Raw genomic sequence first — 18816 nt, forward strand, 5'->3', positions numbered from 1 at the left:
GAACGTGATCATCTGGACCACGGAGGTGTCGGTGCAGGAGAGCTCCAGGAGGGGCTGGAAATCACAGAAGTAGTGGTCTATCTCGCAGGGCCCGCAGAAGCTCAAGGCTATATGCAACAGCTACACAATCCCCATAAACAGGAACCTGCCCACCCAGGACCCAACCACCAGCTGCCCGCAGACCCTGCCGTCCATGAGGGAAGGGTAGTGGAGCAGGCGGCACACAGCCAAATACCAGACATAAGACATGGCTTCCAGCAGGAAGCACTCCACGGTGGCCAGGGCGCCAAAGAGATAGAGCTGCGCAAGGCAACCACCCAGATATATCATCACATTGCCTGTCTGGAGACCAGCGAGCATCACAGGGGAGATGTTGGAGGTGGAGACCATCTCCAGGCAGGAGAGGCTGGAGAGGAAGAAATACACAGGGGTCTGGAGATGGGGGTCCAGTAGCACCAGCACCACCAGGAGGAGGTTGGCAGCCATGGATATGATATAGACAGCTAGGAAGCCAGTAAAGAGCAGGATCCACAGTTCCTTGAGGTCCCCAAATCCCAGGAGTAGGATGTGGGAGATGGTGGTGAGGTTTCCACTGCCTATCTCCTGCATAGGGAGGGTCTGGGGGAAAGAGAGTCAGCAGATAATTATAAGACAATGAGAAAACTATCCATAAAACCTGCAGCTATGTGTCTTTGTGGGAAGTAGTGCTGTCTAGTGATTATAGCTGTGAAGGAGAGGAGTGCAGTCTAGTGGTTAGAGCAATGGAGGCCAGGAGTCAGGACTCCTGGATTATATCTTAACTCTGAGAAAGGCCTGAGATCTAGTGGGTTAGAGAAGGGGGTCTTAGCATCAGGACTCCTGGGTTCTATCCTATGTCTGGAAGGGCAATGGGGTTTAGCAAGGTAGAGGGAAAGTACTGGCCCTCCACCCCTATTGTGAATAAGAGGAAGTATCTTGAAGCTTGCTTCATTTATTTCTCTTCTTTCAACAATGTGACCTGGTCAAAACTCAGAATTTCCATTCCATGGGCAATCCTGACATTCTGAAATTGCCTTTCATCCCAGATCATAATGAAACAGCAACATTTCCAACAAAATTCTGACAAATTTCATTTCAGAGACAGTTAAAGAACCTTATCAAAATGTTGACGTGCTTTGTTGGGAGCACTTCCTTTTTACTTTATCATTTCTACTCGGTTCTATCTAGTCTATTAAACTTGAGATGATAGTCGAATCTCCATGCTTTGAAGTTACAGAGATAAAATACAGCACTTATTTGTCATAAAAAATGTGCCAAAATCGGTATGTTCCCATGAAACATTTACATTTTGTTGAATCAGCAAACTGAGAGGAAAACTGGTCATTCAGCAAATTGTGGAACAACTCCAGGCCCAACCTTTGCTGTGAACCCTGAGGATTCGGGACACCGTGGATAATAACTGATGATAGGTAGCACTATGTCAAGGTAAAAGCATGGGACTGTGTGCCAGGATAGGCCTCTCGTATCAAAAGGCTCAATTTTGGCCTTTGCCTCTGACTTGCTGGTGACCTTGAGTATGTCCCTTAACCTCTCTGTACCTCACTTTTGTTATTTATTAAGTACAAGACACAGTGATGAACTAAGTCCTTTCCCTGGACAGTTTACAATGTGAAGGGTCTTCACTGGGCATAGGGTCATACCCCAACAGGGGGAAATCTTTATCACAAGTGGGGCAGGGAGGCTTCAGCAGTTAACATGGGGAAATAAATGTAAACACCATTGTCCCTTGGCCTGCACAGGTAGCAGAGATCAATGATAAAAGTCAGAGATGTTTGTAGGGAATCCTGTTTATTTACAAAGAATGTGCAGAGGGCACTTTCCTCATTCAGCAATCCAAGTCTGCCTTTCCATTGCGTCCTGTGTCCAAAAGTAGCTCTGTCTCTTGGTTTTATCCCAAGGCTATGCTAACCCCAGTGTCATAAATATAAAGGGAAGGGTAAACACCTCTAAATCCCTCCTGGCCAGAGGAAAAACCCTTTCACCTGTAAAGGGTTAAGAAGCTAAAGATAACCTCGCTGGCAGCTGACCAAAATGACCAATGCGGAGACAAGATGCTTTCAAAACTGAAGGGGGGCGGGGAACAAAGGGTTCTCTCTGTCTGTGTGATGCTTTTGCCGGCACCAGAGCAGGAATGCAGGTCAGAACTCCTGTAAAGAGTTAGTAAGCAATCTAGTTAGATGTGCATTAGATTCTGTTTTGTTTAAATAGCTGATAAAATAAGTTGTGCTGAATGGAATGTATATTCCTGTTTTTGTGTCTTTTTGTAACTTAAGGTTTTGCCTAGAGGGATATTTTTTGGGGGAGATGTTTCCAAGTGGGCACTTCCCCTGTTATTATTGTTAGACACTTTGGTGGTGGCAGCGTTTAACCTAAGCTGGTAAGAATAAGTTTAGGGGGTCTTTCATGCAGGTCCCCACATCTGTACCCTAGAGTTCAGAGTGGGGAAGGAACCTTGACATCCTGCCTCTCTTGCTTTCTGCTTCTTTCTGCCTCTCACGCTCTTTCTGGAAATCAGGCCCTTTTAAAGTGTCTCCAAATGGGCTCCCTAAAATCCTGGCAAATATTTATTTGACAAATAATAGTCCAGTAGGTTTTTTCCTATCACTGGCATCCATTCTTCTTTAAAGACTATCCACATGGCCACACGACAATCCCCAGCCATACTGCTCCCTGAAGGAGCCACACAGAGCAGAAAATTGGGAAAAAACCTCTCAACAATGTACAGCAAATGCAGCAACCACAATTAGAAACGGAGTTGGTTGGATGCTCTTTGATCACAAAAATTCTTCAGCAAATGTTGCTGTTCTTCACTGAATAATTTATGCCAAGTAGCAAATGACTAGTGATTTTCAGAGGGTAGGTACTCAGCACTTTCTGAAAATCAAGCCCTTGTAAAATGTCTCCTGTTGGGCACTGAAAAAAGGAGGCTTACAAAATCACGAGTTAAGTCTGAAAATCTTGGCCTTATCCAACTGATATTTTTTGCATATACAGATAAGAACATAAGGCCATACTGGGTCAGACCAAAGGTCCATCTAGCCTAGTATCCTGTCTTCTGATGGTGGCCAATGCCAGGTGCTTCAGAGGGAATGAACAGAAAGGCAATCATCAAGTGATCCATTCCGTCACCTATAGAGTAGTAAGGGGTTCTGGTTAAAATGTTTTAAAGCTCCTAAGTCCCATTTTCAAAAGCACCTTATTCACTTAGGAACCCCCGATGAAGGGACTTAGGCACTTTTGAACATTTTACCCTCTGTCTCACTATGCATTTTCAGTGCACCGTGGAAGCCTGAAGGGCGAAGGAAATGATTGTAGTTTAATATACCATAAATGTTACCTTTTTCCTTCACCAGGAATGTAGGATCGTCATGATGCAGATAGCAGCTGATGGGATCGTGTCAATTCATCTCTGTCTTCAGTTCATCAAGTCTTTTTTCAAGTGGTCCAGAGTTTGGTTGGAAGGAGACCAGCCACTGGCCAGAACCTGTGTCATTCTGGAAAAACAGCACTAGAAATTATAAGGAGTACTTGTGGCACCTTAGAGACTAACCAATTTATTTGAGCATAAGCTTTCGTGAGCTACAGCTCACTTCATCGGATGCATACCGTGGAAACTGCAGCAGACTTTATATATACACAGAGAATATGAAACAATACCTCCTCCCACCCCACTGTCCTGCTGGTAATAGCTTATCTAAAGTGATCATCAGGTTAGGCCATTTCCAGCACAAATCCAGGTTTTCTCACCCTCCACCCCCCCACACAAATTCACTCTCCTGCTGGTGATAGCCCATCCAAAGTGACAACTCTTTACACAATGTGCATGATAATCAAGTTGGGCCATTTCCTGCACAAATCCAGGTTCTCTCACTCCCTCACCCCCCTCCAAAAACCCACCCCCATACACACACAAACTCACTCTCCTGCTGGTAATAGCTCATCCAAAGTGACCACTCTCCAAGTTTAAATCCAAGTTAAACCAGAACATCTGGGGGGGGGGGTGTAGGAAAAAACAAGAGGAAATAGGCTACCTTGCATAATGACTTAGCCACTCCCAGTCTCTATTTAAGCCTAAATTAATAGTATCCAATTTGCAAATGAATTCCAATTCAGCAGTTTCTCGCTGGAGTTTCCACGGTATGCATCCGATGAAGTGAGCTGTAGCTCACGAAAGCTCATGCTCAAATAAATTGGTTAGTCTCTAAGGTGCCACAAGTACTCCTTTTCTTTTTGCGAATACAGACTAACACGGCTGTTACTCTGAAACTAGAAATTATGTTAACTTTTCCCTATTCTCTTTATAGGAGGCACAAACCTCCCCTGAGTGATCTTGTGAAAATCTCTTCCAAAGGGAATTATTACAATATTGTGCATTTTTAGCATTTTTTTGAACTTAAGTACATGTCTTGGGGGACCAGCATTAAAAAAGAATCCTTTATATGTTTGTATTTTGTCCATTACTGAGCTTATTAATGAGAGCAAGTGCCCAGGACTTCATTTTACATCCATCAAAAAGATACATCCAGCAGAACAGCACTCCTGTGGTAAAATTGGAGAGAGTCCAGCGAAGGGCAACAAAAATGATTAGGGGTATGGAACACATGACTTATGAGGAGAGGCTGAGGGACCTGGGATTGTTTAGTCTACAGAAGAGAAGAATGAGGGGGGATTTGATAGCTGCTTTCAGCTACCTGAAAGGTGGATCCAAGGAGGATGAATCTAGACTATTTTCAGTGATAGCAGATGACAGGACAAGGAGTAATGTTCTCAAGCTGCAGTGGGGAAGATTTAGGTTGGATATTAGGAAAAACTTTTTCACTAGGAGGGTGGTGAAACACTGGAATGCGTTACCTAGGGAGGTGGTGGAATCCCCTTCCTTAGAAGTTTTTAAGGTCAGGCTTGACAAAGCCCTGGCTGGGATGATTTAGTTGGGGATTGGTCCTGCTCTGGGCAGGGGGTTGGATTAGATGACCTCCAGAGGTCCCTTCCAACTCTGATATTCTATGATTCTATGATTCCTGCTAACTATGGTTACTCCTACTATATTGCTATGAGCTGGGTGAAAACTTGTTACAGGTTGAGTGAAACCTCATTCAAACTGATGTGTCAATGGGCCCTTCATTTAAGATAGTTGTAAGAGACAAGAGGCCAACAAGCTCTACCCAGAAAGTAGCACCATGTGGGCATTCAGGATTGTACTGGGTAGTGTGACCTGGCCTGTGAGAGAACACACAGAAAATGAGACCAGACAAGAACAGAGAGAGAGGCAGAGGCAACAAAGCCAAGCAGTGGCCTGTGAGCACAGTGAAACCTTGGCAAAATCTGATGAAAGCTTGTGGATCTGTTGGATAGAGAAGAATGAGGGTGGATTTGATAGCTGCTTTCAACGAACTCAAAGGGGGTTCCAAAGAGGATGGATCTAGGCTGTTCTCAGTGGTGCCAGGTGACAGAACAAGGAGTAATGGTCTCAAGTTGCAGTGGGGGAGGTTTAGGTTGGATATTAGGAAAAACTTTTTCACTAGGAGGGTGGTGAAGCACTGGAATGGGTTACCTAGGGAGGTACCCATGGGTTACCCATCCTTAGAGGTTTTAAAGGTCAGGCTTGACAAAGCCCTGGCTGGGATGATTTAATTGGGATTGGTCCTATTTTGTGCAGGGGGTTGGACTAGATGACCTCTGACTTGCTGGTGACCTTGAGTATGTCCCTTAACCTCTCTGTACCTCACTTTTGTTATTTATTAAGTACAAGACACAGTGATGAACTAAGTCCTTTCCCTGGACAGTTTACAATGTGAAGGGTCTTCACTGGGCATAGGGTCATACCCCAACAGGGGGAAATCTTTATCACAAGTGGGGCAGGGAGGCTTCAGCAGTTAACATGGGGAAATAAATGTAAACACCATTGTCCCTTGGCCTGCACAGGTAGCAGAGATCAATGATAAAAGTCAGAGATGTTTGTAGGGAATCCTGTTTATTTACAAAGAATGTGCAGAGGGCACTTTCCTCATTCAGCAATCCAAGTCTGCCTTTCCATTGCGTCCTGTGTCCAAAAGTAGCTCTGTCTCTTGGTTTTATCCCAAGGCTATGCTAACCCCAGTGTCATAAATATAAAGGGAAGGGTAAACACCTTTAAATCCCTCCTGGCCAGAGGAAAAACCCTTTCACCTGTAAAGGGTTAAGAAGCTAAAGATAACCTCGCTGGCAGCTGACCAAAATGACCAATGCGGAGACAAGATACTTTCAAAGCTGGAGGGGGGGCGAAAACAAAGGGTTCTCTCTGTCTGTGTGTTGGTTTTTGCCGGCACCAGAGCAGGAATGCAGGTCAGAACTCCTGTAAAGAGTTAGTAAGCAATCTAGTTAGATATGCGTTAGATTCTGTTTTGTTTAAATGGCTCATAAAATAAGTTGTGCTGAATGGAATGTATATTCCTGTTTTTGTGTCTTTTTGTAACTTAAGATTTTGCCTAGAGGGATTCTCTGTTTTGAATCTGATTACCCTGTAAGGTATTTACCATCCTGATTTTACAGAGGTGATTCTTTTACTTTTTCTTTAATTAAAATTCTTCTTTTAAAACCCTGATTGCTTTTTCATTGTTCTTAAGTTCCAAGGGTTTGGGTCTGTGTTCACCTACGCAAATTGGTGAGGATTTTTATTAAGCCTTCCCCAGGAAAGAGGGTGTAGTGCTTGGGGGGATATTTTCTGGGGGGGACGTTTCCAAGTGGGCTCTTTCCCTGTTATATTTGTTAGACACTTGGTTGTGGCAGCAATAAAGTCCAGGGAGAAAAGGAAAAATAGTTTGTACCTTGGGGAAGTTTTAACCTAAGCGGGTAAAAATAAGCTTAGGGGGTTTTTCATGCAGGTCCCCAGATCTCTACCCTAGAGTTCAGAGTGGGGAAGGAACCTTATCACCTTCCAACCCTGATATTCTATGATTCTATGAGAGAGAGGCTGAGGAACTGCTCCTTTTGTTCCTAGCTTCTCCTGTGTTTGGAGAAGCAGGACTTGGTACATCCCTTGTAAATAAGCAAGACTGCATCTGAGCCAACACTATCCTCCACTGGCTTCTGCTTCCAGCAGGGAACTCCCCCAGGGTCACGAACTATGACTAGCTGCTTGGGTCGGAAAGAGGCAAGAGTATTATTGTTGCCATAGTGCACAGAGGCCCTGTCATGGACTAGGGCGCTGCAAAAGGCAGAACAAAAGGACAGTCATGCCCCAAAGTGCTGACAACATGGGTGATGGGTGGAGCCCCCCTCTGGGGAGGCTAGCCCCTGGCTCTGCCCCTTCTGCCTATGGCCAGAGCTCCGAGACCCCCTGGTCCCCGACGGCCGGAGCCAGAAGCACCTCCCCTCCCCATCCAGGCTGGCCGAAGCTCTGAGTACCCCCCTCCCACCAGGAGCCCTGGGCTGGCAGAAGCCAAGCCGTGCCTCCTCTCCAGGGACCCAACCCTCCCGGGGAAAAGCCAAAGCATCTGTTAGAAGATGCTTTTGATATGCCCCATGCAGGTTCCGGTGTGGCTGAAGAGGTGGTATGTGCCTCCTCAGCCACCCCGGAACCTGCATGGAGCATAATAAAACAAAAACTTTGCCACCAAACCCAGGAACTGGGGTCCGGTGGGCATGGCTGCAGCAGCGCCAGGGGTGGCAAAGCCTTCCCTGGCCTATTATACCCGCCGGCCATGGCTGACAATCTAAGCAACCCACTACGGTGCTCACTCAGTGATGACGCAGTAGTAAATGAGGCTTGAGGCGCAGAGCCACAAGGTATTTAGGCACCTAAACCCCAGCTTTCAGCACTTAAGGCCCAGTTTTAAGCTCCACCGTGATCCACAAAACTCCTGCTTGGCTGCGGCCTCACCCTGTAGGCGCCTAAGTGTTCAGGGTAAAAGTTCCCTCGGCGTCTGAGCAGTTTATACCCCAATTCAACAAAGTACTTGAGGACATGCTTAACTTTAAGCACAAGAGAATTCCCAAAGTTCCATGGGACAACAAACATCCTTAAAAACTAGGCACATGTTTGGATATCTTGCTGAAGTGGGGCTGTAAAGAACAGGCCACAGAAAGCAAATTCACTGATGATGTGACGTGGAGTAAGGCCTGGATTAAATCCAGCCATAGGGCCACCAACTCAGCAAAATGCTTATGATACCACTAGCTCAATGGTCTGCTAATGTTGTCCTCACAGCAGATTCCAATACTCTCTGGTAGTTGGCAACCTCCATAGCTCTGTGGGTCCAGGAGCAACCTTCCAGACTAAGGGCTGCACCCTGGCTCCTGCCTTAATTCAGTCCTAGTTGCAGAACCATATACGATAGAACTATTGTGGTACCTTTTCCTGAGCAAGAACTCAACAAGACAAGTGCTGCATTCTTCATATCTTGGAGTCTTGGAATCTAAATTAGTTAGACAACCCAATCCCTCAGGATCTTTTGAAAATCCCAGGCTATCCAAAGAACAGGTGACTTTCTGAACGACGCATTCAAATTCAACCATAATTTGCTGGGCTAGATGCAGGATACACTGGGTTGATTCTCTGCCGTGTGTTATGTGGGAGTTCAGACCAGATGACCACAATGGTCACTCCTGCCTTTAAAATCTATTAATCTATGATTTTGCAGATCACTGTTCATAGGACAATAAAACAGACCGCCTCGGGAAGTTGTGGAAGCTTCTTCACTGGAGGTTTTCAAAAGGAGTCTGGATAGCCATCTGTCTTGGATGGTTTAGACACAACAAATCCTGCATCTTGGAAGGGGGTTGTGGTCCCTTCTAACCCTATGGTTCCAAGATTGGCTCCAATGGTACAAATCACAAGATTAAGGTAAGGATGAAGAAAGTACTAGGGTCCTAAGTAACAACACAAGGACATTGTGCTAAAGGTCTGATTCTACCAAAAGTTGGACCCTGCAGGTGATGGGTCTTTGCAAGCCAAATTTTGCAAAATAGCCACTAACTTTGGGTGTCTCAATTTAACGTCAACCAATCTGGGCTTTCTCCCCAAAATTGCTGCGCACCCACAACCCCAACAGAAATCCATGCAACCTCAGAGTGCTGAGCACATCGGAAAACCCAGGCCTCCGTTCTCACAAACCAGGCACCCAAAAATGGAGGAACCCCAAATTAGTGGATAGGCTGCACAAGTTTAGCCATCAGGTTTGAATTATTTTTGGAACTTCTGAGAAGCTTCAGCTCCCATTGGCTTTAGTATGATCTGGGGGTGGTCAGCAACACTGGAATTTAGGCCCAAAACCAGAAACCACTTTTGGAAATAATCGCCTAAGATTTTAGTTGTTCCTGCTTTTTTCATAGATTAATAGATTTGATGGCCAGAAAAACCCATTAGATCAGCTAGCCTGACCTCCTGAATAGCAAAGGACAGATAATTTCAGCCGATCCCAGTAACTTATGTTATCCCAGTGGCATTTTGGGATGTATAAGCAGGGGCATTGCCAGCAGATCGAGGGACGTGATCATTCCCCTCTATTAGACATTGGTGAGGCCTCATCTGGAGTACTGTATCCAGTTTTGGGCCCCATACTACAAGAAGGATGTGAAAAAATTGGAAAACGTCCAGCGGAGGGCAACAAAAATGATTAGGGGACTGGAACACATGACTTATGAGGAGAGGCTGAGGGAACTGGGATTGTTTAGTCTACAGAAGAGAAGATTGAGGGGGGATTTGATAGCTGCTTTCAACTCCCTGAAAGGGGGTTCCAAAGAGGGTGGATCTAGACTGTTCTCAGTCGTAGCGGATGACAGAACGAGGAGTAATGGTCTCAAGTTGCAGTGGGGGAGGTTTAGGTTGGATATTAGGAAAAACTTTTTCACTAGGAGGGTGGTGAAGCACTGGAAGGGGTTACCTAGGGAAGTGGTGGAATCTCCTTCCTTAGCGGTTTTTAAGCAGGCTTGACAAAGCCCTGGCTGGGATGACTTAGTTGGGGATTGGTCCTGCTTTGAGCAGGGGTTTGGACTAGATGAGCTCCTGAGGTCTCTTCCAACCCTGATATTCTATGATTCTATGATTCTATGACTAAAGCATCTTCCAGAAAGGCAGCCAGTCTGGATCGGAAGATTTTAAAAGACTTCTGCAGTTTCCACAGCATGCATCCGATGAAGTGAACTGTAGCTCACGAAAGCTTATGCTCAAATAAATTGGTTAGTCTCTAAGGTGCCACAAGTACTCCTTTTCTTTTTGCAAATACAGACTAACACGGCTGTTACTCTGAAACCTGAGAATGCACTGTTTCCCAAGTGCTGGCACTCACAGCCCATGGGAACTTGACCACTTGGATACAAAAGTCTTGCATGAATCACACTGTTTTCAAACTATTTAATGTGGCCCTTTGTGGGTGACAAGTTGGCCCAGTGCAGAGCTCCAGATTACATTAATCCAGGGGGTAGTTTATGCATAGACTCAACACAAGCTTTGTTCGCCCATTCCTGAGAGGTGCTGAGCACACATAGCTCCTGCTGGCTTCACAACCAGGGCTCATCTCCAAATTCATTCTGTGTAACTGACCTGGGCCCAATTCTGCACTCTGTGGGCCTGATTCTGCCACCCTTACATGAGTAAACATGACTCATTCTAGTGACCATGCTGGCTTTGCTATGAGCACTTGCATGAGTAACTACTAGCTGTGTGAGTAAGGGCTTCAGGAGGATGCCACTTTTGCAAGCAAAGTTCAATGGACAACCCAGTGGATTGAAGAAGACCCTTAGGGCTAGATCAACACTGCAGGTGGACGTGAGCCCCCCAGCCTGAGCACACAGACTTGCACTAGCCACAGGTGAGCTAAAACTAGCAGTGTAGACATTGCGTCTCAAGCACAGATGATTCCTTGCATCTCTGCAATGTCCACACTGCTAGATTTAGTGCCCTAGCTGGAACCAAGCTAGCTCCCATCTACGATATAGACATTCCCTTAAGGACCCAATCCTGCAACCCTTCTTCTTTTGGACAAGCAATGATATTTGCTGAGGGGGGCAGGAGAATTCTGGGACTAACTGCTAGGGGAAGAGTTACTCACTTGAGTGCTGAAATATTAGCTGGTTATGTTAAGCTTCACAAATCCTCACTATTCACACTGGTGTTCAAGGCAGACAATGCCCTGGGGAGGCTGCAGTTGTTTGTGGAGATCAGTGAGATCATCCACAGGGCCTCGTATCCCCAGACATGTTCTTTGCTCATACTTATAGCTGCCTGATGAGCCACTGAAGAAATGGCCCTTTGTTCTCAAGGCAGGTGAGAGACTTTCTTGATTTTATTAGAGAACTAATAATGATATTGTCTCACGTTGTTCTTTAAGCCATGTATTGAGAGCTAGGTGGGGTGCACGGTGCTTTACAATGGAAATAACGACTTGGTCTTTTCTCCTAAGAGCTTATTGACTCAGCTGATCATGGCAAGTCAACATGCTAGGGGAGATAACAGGCAATGGATGGATGAAGTGGGACAGAACACACACAACTGGACAATGAGTGTTGCTTGGCTAGTAGCACAGGCATCCTAGTTTCTTTCTTTCTTTCTTTCTTTCTTTCTTTCTTTCTTTCTTTCTTTCTTTCTTTCTTTCTTTCTTTCTTTCTTTCTTTCTTTCTTTCTTGGAAGTATTATTGGAAGGATTCTAGGTATTGTTCCAAAGACTGAAATGAAGGAGGACAGAGATGTTTGTGCAGAAGTGGTTCAGGGAAGGCAGCTCATGGATTTGGGTACCATTTCCAGTGAAGTGTAATGGGAATGGGGTGCCCAAACTGTCAGGCAGCTTTGAAAATCTCAGCCTGGCAGCCTGGGAGAAGGTGCAAAGGTACTAGTGAGAGAAGGGAATAAAGGGGGCCTGGAAAGAAGTGGAATTAATGGGGTAGGGATCTGATGAGGGGTGTGTGGTGTGGCCATGTAGACCTGGGTCCATCCAGGAGTTGGAAAAAAGGAATAGGAGAGATTGACGGGCTGGGAATATTTTATATGTTTTCCCATAAAGTTAGTGTGTGTTAGCTGGTAAAAGACCTGGTGTATCTGGGAGGGGTTGCAAAGGAAAAGGGTGAGGGAGATGCAGACTTCTTCCTATCTTTACTCATTGATACTGAACTTTTCTTTTCTTGTCCACCTGTTGCATCCTGCTTGTAAGTTCTCTGGGGCAGGTGCTGTCTCTTTACTACATGTGTGTGAAACACCCAGCACAATAGGGAACTGGCTGGTGATTGAGGCCTCTATATGCTACAGTGCTAGTGCAATTACTTCTTGTGCTATGAATAACCAAGAAGGGGGCCAGGATCTTTGGGTAAACATATGTATTGTAACCCACTCTTCCTTGGGAATGTTTTTGATCTGGCTCCAAATAAACGTACAGAAAATGCTACCTATTGCTGACACGGCTTGTTTAATTTGAAATGGAGGATGGCTCTGTGTGCAGACTGTTATAAAGTTGATAGCAGAGCAGGTCAAATCTTGGAATTTCTATTCCACAGGAAGTTCTACATTTTGAAACTTTCATTCATCCAAAACTGGAAGAAAAACTCATATTTCTGAAATTTCCCATGAAACTAACAGGCCAAAAATCCCCTCAGTTTGGAAATATTGCAACAACCTTACCAAAACATTGTATTTCAATCAGGTCGATATGTTTCATTTTTTAAAGTTTGAAGCCCTTTATTTTGACTTTATCATTTCAACTATTATATTATATTATATTATATTATATTATATTATATTATATTATATTATATTATATTATATTATATTATTCATTTTGATAATTTTCAGTCAAAATACAACAACATTCGTACATTCTCTTTTTTTATTTAATTGAATCATCCTTTTCTGATGGAAAACTGTTATGTTGGAAAACTTTGATCCAGCTCTAGTCAACAGACTAGAGAGATTCTAGAGACTGCTGTGGTCATGATATATATAAACATCAATAACATGGGAAAGGTGAAAAGGAGGCATGGAAAGCTAACGATACAGTATCAGGAATGAGGGTTAAATTGTTAGTAACAGTAGCCAAAAGTATTGCAGTATCTCTATTATTAGCTGCCGTGTTTTGGATAATTACTGTAAAACTATTTAAAAGGATGAAAATTATCATATTTGTTTGGTTTTTATTTTCAATGCAAAAAATTAGGAGAAAAAGCATGAAAAAGAAAATTCACTAAGACATAATGACTATCTAGTTGTCTAGTTAATCATTAATCATTAAATTAAACAAATGGGAAAACTCTATGGGTTTGATTGCTGTAATTGTTAATCTGTTGCTATCAATTCAATAAAAGCTTGGGGTTTTTTAAATTTCTTTTATATATAAAGATAATATTTTCCATTGTTGATATTTGCCAAAGTTTTTAGCGGTAAAGAAAGTTATTATCATTGTGAGGGACATGGATAATGTCTATATTATTTTATGAATATTCTTCATTCATTTATTTGTTTGCTTGTATTGGTATTGGTTGCTATATTGTTACAAAGAAGTAAACTCTCACACAAGTGGACAGCAGGTAGGCAGGAAGAAAGGTATAATTTTCAGATTGCAACATTCACCAATACTTATCAGGACAATTTAGCTATCAATTCCTTTGATGTTTACCTGTGACTGAGTCCGAACCTCCAGCTTGATATCAGGGTGGGGGGAGAGATTCAGGTGGGAAAACTGAATCAAACAACTTTGCAGACGATGAAAACCGGAGCCTCGGAGCTTGGCAGAGACAGACGCAGGAAGAAGGGAAAAGCAGACTGAATCCCAGTCCTAGAAGCATGGGTGTTTGGATAAACTTTAAGTAAGACAGGTACGTGTAGGCCTTCTGTTGTTCAATTGTTATGCTTTGATTCCTGCTGTTGAGATTAAACAATACTTTGTTTTGAAAAGGCTGTTTTGTGGTCACTGGATTCACCACTAGTCCCAGATCCCAAAGGGAAGCCTTGCAGGGTAGCCCAAATCCAGCTGGGCCTGTGGAGCAAACACAGTTGGTACCCAATGGGCTGTATCCTTGTTTGAGAGTGGGAGAACTGTAGGATTCCACCCCAGAGAGGTGAAGGCAAGAGGCCTGTCACCAGAACAGATTGCAATCAGGGAGACATGAGAGAGGTCAGAGGTGCTGCTAGCCCTGAACTGTGATAATCATGATTAACTGGTCATTTGTTTCAAGATGATTGCCATCAATCAAAGCATCTAACTGAAGCTATAACCCTGCTTCTGAAATGATTCATGCAGATGTTCCCTTATGCCTATGCAGAGTAACATTCTTGTTAGTAGTAGTTACCATGTTTGTTGTGCTACTCCCTAGGGGCCAACCAAGAAAGGGCCCTATAGGGCTAGGTACTGGATAAACATAGAATAAAAGAAAATCTCTCTTCCAAAGAACTTTTAATCTAAATAGAGAAGTCAGCTAAAACATAGGGGAAAGGGACAAAACATTGATTTCAGTTCTCTACACATGGGCTACAGGTTAATCCACATGAATCTGATTATAAAATCAGGGCCTGAGGAATGGAGTGTGAATACATTCCATGTGAAATATTTATGATTTTCCAGCATTAGACTCAAGAAAATCATGATCCAAGTGAATGGGATTTTTGTCTCAAGTAATCTTGATCACACAAGGTCAACATTCTTACACATGTTGAATTAATACCTCACTGCTTGAATGGTCATGTTTAAATCAGCAGTGAGACTGGAATTTTCAAGTGCATAAAGGAATAAGGTGATCAAATCTCATTGAAATTAAGAAGCATAAATCTCTTAGGTTCCTTTGAAGATCCCAGCCTGAGAGAGAGGGTAACAGAACCTCTCTTTTGAAATCAGTGGCACTCATTGGTGACTAAGGTATTATTGACCAGAAGGGTAGAATCTGATGCATAGTCCTTTATTTCTTCTTCATTCAAGCCCACTTGCGATTCAGAATAAATACTTTGGCCAGCTCTAGTTATGAGTCGAGTTGAGGGAGAAAAGTGATTCTGTTTCATGAAAAGAAAAGGAGGACTTGTGGCACCTTAGAGACTAACAAATTTATTTGAGCATAAGCTTTCGTGAGCTACAGCTCACCTCATCGGATACATTCAGTGGAAAATACAGTGGGGAGATTTATATGCACAGAGAACATGAAACAATGGGTATTACCATACACACTGTAACCAGAGTGATAACTTAAGGTGAGCTATTACCAGCAGGAGAGTGGGGGGGGGACCTTTGCAGTGATAATCGAGGTGGGCCATTTCCAGCAGTTGACAAGAACGTCTGAGGAACAGTGGGGGGTGGGGGTGGAGAATAAACATGGGGAAATAGTTTTACTTTGTGTAGGTTTCAGAGTAGCGGCCGTGTTAGTCTGTATTCACAAAAAGAAAAGGAGTACTTGTGGCACCTTAGAGACTAACCAATTTATTTGAGCATAAGCTTTCATGAGCTACAGCTCACCTCATCGGATGCATGCCGTGGAAAATACAGTGGGGAGATTTATATACATAGAGAACATGAAACAATGGGTGTTACCATACACACTGTAACCAGAGTGATCACTTAAGGTAAGCTATTACCAGCAGGAGAGTGGGGTGGGGGGGGAACCTTTTGTAGTGATAATCAAAGTGGGCCATTTCCAGCAGTTGACAAGAACGTCTCAGGAACAGAGTGTGTGTGTGTGTTGGGGGGAGAGAATAAACATGGGGAAATAGTTTTACTTTGTGTAATGACCCATCCACTCCCAGTCTCTATTCAAGCCTAAGTTAATTGTATCCAGTTTGCAAATTAATTCTAATTCAGCAGTCTCTCGTTGGAGTCTGTTTTTGAAGTCTTTTTGTTGTAATATTGCGACTTTTAGGTCTGTAATCGAGTGACCAGAGAGATTGAAGTGTTCTCCGACTGGTTAATGAATGTTATAATTCTTGACATCTGATTTGTGTCCATTTATACCCTCTGATCCCACTGAGGGTTACCAAAAGAAACTATACCATTTGCTCAAGAAACTCCCTGGAAAAGCACAAGAACAAATCTGCACAGACACACCCCTGGAACCCTGACCTGGGATATTCTATCTGCTACCCAAGATCCATCAACCTGGAAATCCTGGATGCCCCATCATCTCAGGCATTGGCACCCTGACAGCAGGATTGTCTGGCTATGTAGACTCCCTCCTCAGGCCCTACACTACCAGCACTCCCAGCTATCTTCGAGACACCACTGACTTCCTGAGGAAACTACAATCCATCGGTGATCTTCCTGAAAACACCATCCTGGCCACTATGGATGTAGAAGCCCTCTACACCAACATTCCACACAAAGATGGACTACAAGCCGTCAGGAACAGTAGCCCCAATAATGTCACGGCAAACCTGGTGGCTGAACTTTGTGACTTTGTCCTCACCCATAACTATTTCATATTTGGGGACAATGTATACCTTCAAATCGGCGGCACTGCTATGGGTACCCGCATGGCCCCACAGTATGCCAACATTTTTATGGCTGACTTAGAACAACGCTTCCTCAGCTCTCGTCCCCTAATGCCCCTACTCTACTTGTGCTATATTGATGACATCTTCATCATCTGGACCCATGGAAAAGAAGCCCTTGAGAAATTCCACCATGATTTCAACAATTTCCATCCCACCATCAACCTCAGCCTGGACCAGTCATAGAATCATAGAATCATAGAATTATAGAATATCAGGGTTGGAAGGGACCTCAGGAGGTCATCTAGTCCAACCCCCTGCTCAAAGCAGGACCGATCCCCAACTAAATCATCCCAGCCAGGGCTTTGTCAAGCCTGACCTTAAAAACTTCTAAGGAAGGAGATTCCACCACCTCCCTAGGTAATGCATTCCAGTGTTTCACCACCCTCCTAGTGAAAAAGTTTTTCCTAATATCCAACCTAAATCTCCCCCACTGCAACTTGAGACCATTACTCCTTGTCCTGTCATCCACTACCACTGAGAATAGTCTAGATCCATCCTCTTTGGAACCACCTTTCAGGTAGTTGAAAGCAGTCCACACAAGAGATCCACTTCCTGGACACTATGGTACTAATATGCGATGGTCACATAAACACCACCCTATACTGAAAATCTACTGACTGCTATTCCTACCTACATGCCTCCAGCTTTCACCCAGATCACACCACACAATCCATTGTCTACAGCCGAGCTCTACGATACAACCGCATTTGCTCCAACCCCTCAGACAGAGACAAACACCTACAAGATCTCTATCAAGCATTCTTACAACTACAATACCCACCTGCTGAAGTGAAGAAACAGATTGACAGAGCCAGAAGAGTACCCAGAAGTCACCTACTACAGGACAGGCCCAACAAAGAAAACAACAGAACGCCACTAGCCGTCACCTTAGCCCCCAACTAAAACCTCTCCAACGCATCATCCAGGATCTACAACCTATCCTGAAGGACAACCCATCACTCTCACAGCTCTTGGGAGACAGGCCAGTCCTTACTTACAGACAGCCCCCGATCCTGAAGCAAATACTCACCAGCAACTACACACCACACAACAGAACCACTAACCCAGGAATCTATCCTTGCAACTGTGTCCACATATCTATTCAGGGGACACCATTATAGGGCCTAATCACATCAGCCACACTATCAGAGGCTCGTTCACCTGCACATCTACCAACGTGATAGATGCCATCATGTGCCAGCAATGCCCCTCTGTCATGTACATTGGCCAAACTGGACAGTCTCTACGTAAAAGAATAAATGGACACAAATCAGATGTCAAGAATTATAACATTCAAAAACCAGTCGGAGAACACTTCAATCTCTCTGGTCACTCGATTACAGACCTAAAAGTGGCAATACTTCAACAAAAAAACTTCAGAAACAGACTCCAAGGAGATACTGCTGAATTGGAATTAATTTGCAAACTGGATACAATTAACTTAGGCTTGAATAAAGACTGGGAGTGGATGTGTCATTACACAAAGTAAAACTATTTCCCCAAGTTTATTCCCCACCCCCCACTGTTCCTGAGACGTTCTTGTCAACTGCTGGAAATGGCCCACCTTGATTATCACTACAAAAGGTTCCCCCCCACTCTTCTGCTGGTAATAGCTCACCTTAAGTTATCACTCTCGTTACAGTGTGTATGGTAACACCCATTGTTTCATGTTCTCTACATATATAAATCTCCCCACTGTATTTTCCACTGAATGCATCCAATGAAGTGAGCTGTAGCTCACGAAAGCTTATGCTCAAATAAATTTGTTAGTCTCTAAGGTGCCACAAGTCCTCCTTTTCTTTTTGCAAATACAGACTAACATGGCTGCTACTCTGAAATGTTTCATGAAAGATTTCCATATTTTGAAATGGGGTTTCATTCCAAATGAAAACCACCACTTTTGACATCTTCTGTGGAAGGGAATGGAATCCCATTTTCATAGTTGTGTGGCTGCTAGAGCCACAGACCTTTGAAGAAAGGCATCCAATCTTGGTTGATAGAAGACCTGTAGATGGTGGATACACTATGTAATACCTGTCTCTGCTTGTCTTCCAGTTGAACACTTATGAAGCAATGATGAATTTGAATCGAACGGTGGTAACTGAGTTTCTTCTCTTGGGATTTTCTACCTCTCCAGAGAGGGAGGTTTTACTCTTTGTGGTACTGTTAGCCATTTATCTGGTCACTGTGGTGGGAAACCTCCTCATTATCCTTGTAACTTTGGTGAATCCCACCCTTCACACCTCCATGTACTTTTTCCTCTCTAATTTGTCTGCCTTAGAGGTCGGTTACACCTCGGTCACTATCCCTAGAATGCTGGTGAGCCTCATCTCAGGGGACAAACG

The 18816-nt window shown here is 43.9% G+C and overlaps 1 pseudogene; it reads left to right on the forward strand.

The window, feature by feature from the left end:
* LOC144273194 (olfactory receptor 4M1-like) overlaps positions 1 to 18816 on the forward strand; it is a 151905-nt pseudogene that overhangs the window by 130456 nt on the left and 2633 nt on the right.

The sequence above is a fragment of the Eretmochelys imbricata genome, chromosome 13 (genome assembly GCF_965152235.1).
Source record: "Eretmochelys imbricata isolate rEreImb1 chromosome 13, rEreImb1.hap1, whole genome shotgun sequence".
Taxonomy (NCBI): domain Eukaryota; kingdom Metazoa; phylum Chordata; order Testudines; family Cheloniidae; genus Eretmochelys; species Eretmochelys imbricata.